This window comes from Triticum aestivum, chromosome 3D (genome assembly GCF_018294505.1).
Source record: "Triticum aestivum cultivar Chinese Spring chromosome 3D, IWGSC CS RefSeq v2.1, whole genome shotgun sequence".
Classification (NCBI taxonomy): domain Eukaryota; kingdom Viridiplantae; phylum Streptophyta; class Magnoliopsida; order Poales; family Poaceae; genus Triticum; species Triticum aestivum.
The window spans coordinates 425,509,709-425,515,708 of NC_057802.1; positions in this window are offsets into that span (position 1 = coordinate 425,509,709).

The following is a 6,000-nucleotide window of genomic DNA, read 5'->3' on the forward strand; positions in this document are numbered from 1 at the left end:
TGGGTTATCAAGGGGGGCACCGCACACGGCTAAATGATCAACTTGTGTGTTCTAGGGTGCCCCCTCCCCACGTATATAAAGGAGGGAGGAGGGGAGGGCCGGCCGGCCCCTAGGGCGCGCCCAAGAGGGGAGTCCTACTAGGACTCCTAGTCCTAGTAGGATTCAACAAAAAGGGAGAGAGGGGGGAGGAACGATAGGGAGAGGGAGAGGGAGAGGGGGGCCGCTGAGGGAGTCCTGGATTAAGGGTTCCTTGGGCGTCCGACCTGTGGGACATGGGCCGGACTGATGGGCCATGAAGATACAAGAAAGAAGACTCTCTCCCGTGTCCGGATGGGACTCTCCTTGGCGTGGATGACAAGCTTGGCGTTCGGATATGAAGATTCCTTTCTCTGTAACCGACTTTGTACAACCCTAGTCCCCTCCGGTGTCTATATAAACCGGAGGGTTTAGTCCGTAGAGGCAATCATAATCATACATGCTAGACTTCTAGGGTTTTAGCCATTACGATCTCGTGGTACATCAACTCTTGTAATACTCATATTCATCAAGATCAATCAAGTAGGAAGTAGGGTATTACCTCCATAAAGAGGGCCCGAACCTGGGTAAACATCGTGTCCCCCGTCTCCTGTTACCATCGACCTTAGATGCACAGTTCGGGACCCCCTACCCGAGATCCGTCGGTTTTGACACCGACATTGGTGCTTTCATTGAGAGTTCCTCTATGACGTCGCTAGAAGGTTCGATGGCTCCGTCAATCATCTACAACAATACTGCCCTGGGGGAGGTTTTCCTCCCCGGCCAGATCTTTGTGTTCAGCGGCTTCGCACTGCGGGCCAACTCGCTTGGCCATCTAGAGCAGATCGACAGCTACGCCTCGGGTCACCAGATTAGTTTTCGAAATCCGGACTACATCGCTGATATCCGAGGGGACTTGATCTTCCAAGGACTCGCGCCCCCCAACTTCCGCTCTGGCCTTAGATCCGGAGCGTATGGTCAAGTCCGAAGACGGGCTTCCTGAGCCCGCCGGACTATCTGCGGCCATCAAGCCCATTACGGGAGAGCCGAAGGAAGTAGTGTCACTGGCAACCATCGTGAAGCCGGACACGTCTCCGGACACTGGCTCTGAACCCTCGGAGTCAGCATCGTGTGAGATCGGCCAAGGAGTCTCCCTCCCGCCGTACTCCACGGGCTCTCCTCTCTCGGGCCAAACCTCGCCTTTAAGTGAGGCTCTGGACTTAATACGATCCCTCGTCATTACAGAGGAGCAACGTCCAAACTAGGCCCATCCCGGATTAGGGGCTGAGAGCAGGGAATTTTACGTCCCACCCACCACCCACTTTATAGCCACTGTCGAGGAATTAACCGACATGCTCGATTACTACTCCGAAGACACCGACGGTATGGACGACGATGCCGGAGAAGAGCAGGCCCAAAACCCGCCGTTTACCGGACGCTGGACGACCGCCTCTTCGTTTGACGTGTACATGGTGGATACACCCAAAGAAGCTAACGGCGATGACAAAGAAGACCCAGTCGAGGATAAACCTCCTGAGATACAGCCAAAGCGCCGACGACATCGGCGCCGCTCTAAGTCACGCCAGGGAAAAGATAGCAATACCGGCACAGGAGAAAACAATACTCTGGACGATGCCAAAGACAACGAAGACCCCGTTGAGCCAACTTCCAAACAGGACGAACGGGAAGATGGGCGAGTCAGCCCCGATGAACAGGCCGTAAACGAAGACTCGGAGGACAGTAATTATCTTCCGCTCTCCGAGGATGAGGTGAGCCTCGACAACGAGGATTTTATCGTGCCTGAGGAACCTCTCGAGCAGGAGCGCTTTAAGCGCCGGCTAATAGCCACTGCAAGGAGCCTGAAAAAGAAGCAGCAACAGCTTCAAGCCGATCAAGATCTGCTCAACGATAGATGGACTAATGTCCTGGCAGCCGAGGAATACGGCCTCGAGCGCCCAACCAAAAGTTACCCGAAGCGCGAATTGCTACCTCAATTCGATGACGAGGCGCTGGAGCCCGTACCATCAGCGCGTAATGCGGCTGATCGACCACAACGTGGCCGGGACAAAGCGGCAACTCAAGTCGAACCCCAGCCCGTACTACCTTGCCGTAACAGCAGAGATAAAACAGCTCGGGGATATACATACGACCTGCCGCAGGACCTGGACAGTAGAGCAGGACAGACCAGATCGATCTACGGATCGCGGGGGCGTGCCCTGACACGCGACGACGGCTATTTAGCCAGACGCGACAAGCATAATCACGCCCGGGCCGAAAACCGCAGAAGGACTCCATCCGAGCTACATCGCGACGTGGCCCGATCACTACAAAGAAAATACACTTCCGTGATGATACGTGTTTGTCACAGTAGGTCGCATTTTTTGTCATGCATGTACATCCATGACAATTTTATGACAGAATCAAGATAGTCATACCTGTGCTGTCGTAGAAGTGTTCCATGACATTACCAAAATTATCATCACGGAAGTGTCCACTTCCATGACGATAAATCGCGCGTCACAGAAGTGCTTTCGCCAAGGGTGACCGACACGTGGCATCCACTGTAACGAAACGCCGTTAAGCTATCGGGTCTGGGTTTGGATCCGATAACCCGTTAACAGCCCGGACCAATGGGGATTTTCCATGTGTAAAATTCTGATTGTCTGACGGAACACGTGTCAGCTCCGCGTTGGCACAGGTGTCACTCATCCAATGGGCGAGATGCACCTATGATATGCTGACACGTGGATCGGCCCAAAAGTGGCCCATAAAGTTTAAATGGGCCGGCCCAACTAAAGGCCCACAAGATTTTGCGGTCCATAATGGGCCAGCCCAGCAAAAGGCCCACGAGATTTTTCATATCATAATGGGCCGGCCCAGCTAAAGGCCCATGAGATTTTGCAGGCCATAATGGGCCGGCCCAGCTAAAGGCCCGCGAGATTTTGCGGACCATAATGGGTCGGCCCAGATAAAGGCCCAACATTCTCAGTTAAGGCCCGTACGGCTAGTGTCAAATCGGCCCGTCAACGGCCTGTCCTAAACTTGTCATCATCACGGCCCATGATCACTTCTGGCCCGTTAACAGTCCGCTAAATATATGGGCCGAATTATGACCCGATGTATTTCCGGCCTATTAAAGGTCCTGCTTCATTTGGGCCCATTTACAGGCCTTGAAACTTTCTGCCCATAAACGACCGTGAAGGATTTGGGTCATATTCGGCCATGTCTGAAATTCGGCCTGTTAGCGGCCCACCATAGATTTGGGCCACTTTCGGCCTGTTGTGATTTTCGGCCTGTTAACGTCGGTCGAAATCCATGGGCCATATGTGGCCCAACGTCACATCGGGCCCATTAACGGCCCATATAAAAATGACGATAATCTAGCCCGACCGAACTTCCGGCCTGTTAAAGGCCCGTGTATTAGGTCGGCGCATTTACGGCCCGTCCGAATTTCGGCCTGTGAAAGATCTGCATCGTAAATGGGCCCAATCTCACTTTCGGTCTTTTAAAGGCCCATGTTTTTATGGGCTCGAGATATTTACACTTGTAAACGGCCTATTGTTACTGAGGGCCCAAATTATGTTTAGGCCTGTTAAAGGCCCACTATGGGCACAGGCCTACCAGAAAAATATGAAATCTTATGCTGATTTAGGCCCAAATATTTTTAGCGGGCTACATGCAAATTTCGGCCCATAATCGTTTTAGCCCAATTGGAATGGGCCCGACGAATGTTGGAATGTTGGGCTCCTACGAAGCTTTCGGCCGAATACATTACTAAGATAAACCTACACTATACAAAAATAACGTCGTAATTATTGCAGCCTTTGGCAGCAGCATAAATGCTGTACCGCAACAAAAGGCCTGTTGGCATAAAGTTTATGGTCCTTGCAGATAAAAGCACCATCAGATGTATAGAAGCACAGATCATTTGACCTGAGTGCTAATGTTTCAGGCTGTAGAATCTGATGGAGCAGCACGATCTTCACCTTTTTTCCGCCATTGCTCTTGAACAACGAAGCGAACGTCTGATAGTCTAGTTTCAAAACCATTCATATCTTGACGACATTTGTCAACCACTATTCTTGTTTCCAAAACAACGTCCATTAGGGATTGGACTTGTGTCTGGAGCACATATATATCACTCTGTCTAGCAGGAAGATTTTGTTCAGTAGGCGATTTGGACGAGGTTACCTTGACAACCAACCCAGAATTACGCAGGAAGGTGCTTTTTGCACTGTTAGTGGAGAGATATTGACGCACTGTAGCAAGAGGTGCCATTGTGCCTGTGGTAGCCTCGTCACCTTTAGGTGGTTTTGGCTGTTCAATCATTTTTTCCATAGCTTCCTGAAAGTTTGAACTTGTAGATTAGTGTACCAGATAAGTTACTAATGAGACAAAAACAAACAAAGTAGGTTACACGTTTATACATAACTTATTTTGGTGAACTACTGTAATACATTAGTGTATTGTAGTGCCAACTACATAATAAAATCACTTTCGGAACATATGTCCATGTAGCATGCCTACTGTATTGTCTATTTCCTCACATTCGTTGACATATAAGGATAAAGAGACATGGTTTAAAGTAGGATGAACATAGTATGACATCATTCATATAATGGGCAAACAGATATAAAACAAACAGGCTATTTTATCATTGTGTGCGCACGTGAACATAACAACTACAATACAGATCAAGACCAAAAGAATATCCTTCATCTCTTTTAAACCATGTAAGGTGAAATGATACGTTAAGACAACTGTGTATAAAAGTGAACAGAGTAACTAACATTGGCTGCAAACCAAGTAGTTAAATGAACACATCACAGTACCAATCAGTTCAAAGGCAGGAGGAGTAAGGACTTAAAACAGCGGCTTGAACTGGTGTGCTCATGTCCTTCATCTTGCTGGTGTGGCAATCCTTGAAGATTTGCACTGCATTTGGTTCAAGTTCTTTTTGGTCCGCACAGGCTTTCCTCTGTATTTGGAACAAGTCAATATAGATACGATAATATGGCACAGAAAGAAGAAGGAAGTAGCAGCTATTTACAAGAGCCTCACAGTGTGCAATATAGCTACGAGATCCTGTTGTCTGTTGGAATTTCACTTTAGAATGGTTGGTCTTGTTCTTCAAACAGTTAGCCTAGAAGAAGATACACTTGTAAGGCACATACATAAATACAAGTTCAATATGTGGTCTGATCAAATACATATAGCCTACCTGATACTTTGGATCATACCAGTGTTTAACGAGGGCTTTCCAGTCTTCATTTGTAATATATTCCACTGGAGATGTTTGGGCGATTTCATTGTTAGCCTTGCCTTCAAAGTGAGATTTTCTAAGGTTGTACCGATACTGTCACAGAGAAGACTGAAAAACATGAGTGCATGCTTGTTTTGTTGCATCATCTTTCGCATCCAACTTGAACCTCATCTGTTGAAAAAAGAATGTGAGTCTTATTAGGAGGAAGCTAGAAAGTATGGGACAGAGCAAGACAATATTACTAATTGCGATGAATAACATTACTTATGCATAAATGGTCAAGGAAGGTGTTAAACTGGGTATTGTCTTTCTCATTCCTGTACTGGATCCACATTGGGAGGATACATGCATGACACCTAACGGCAACGGCTGCCTCTGATACTAACTTGGCTGACTCTGTAGCATCACGTGGCCTTTTTAAACCTGCCTCAAAATGGATCTCCATTCTTCCTCCTTTAGATTTTGTTAATCTGTCAAGCATTATCCCTGATGTCTGTTTCCGCTTGCATCGTGGTGCTAGTTCAACAATGAATATGGAAAGTGTTAGTGTACATAAAACTGTGAGAGTACATATAAAGGAGCATGCAACTGCAACTTGACTCGGTCAGGTACCATCTTGGTGTTGATGCTCATGAGGTTCATCTGATCTTGCCAAGTCCCGTTGTGTCAGCAGTGCTTCGGAAGTAGTGTTAGGTGTGACAGCAGCTTGGGAACTGGCCAGT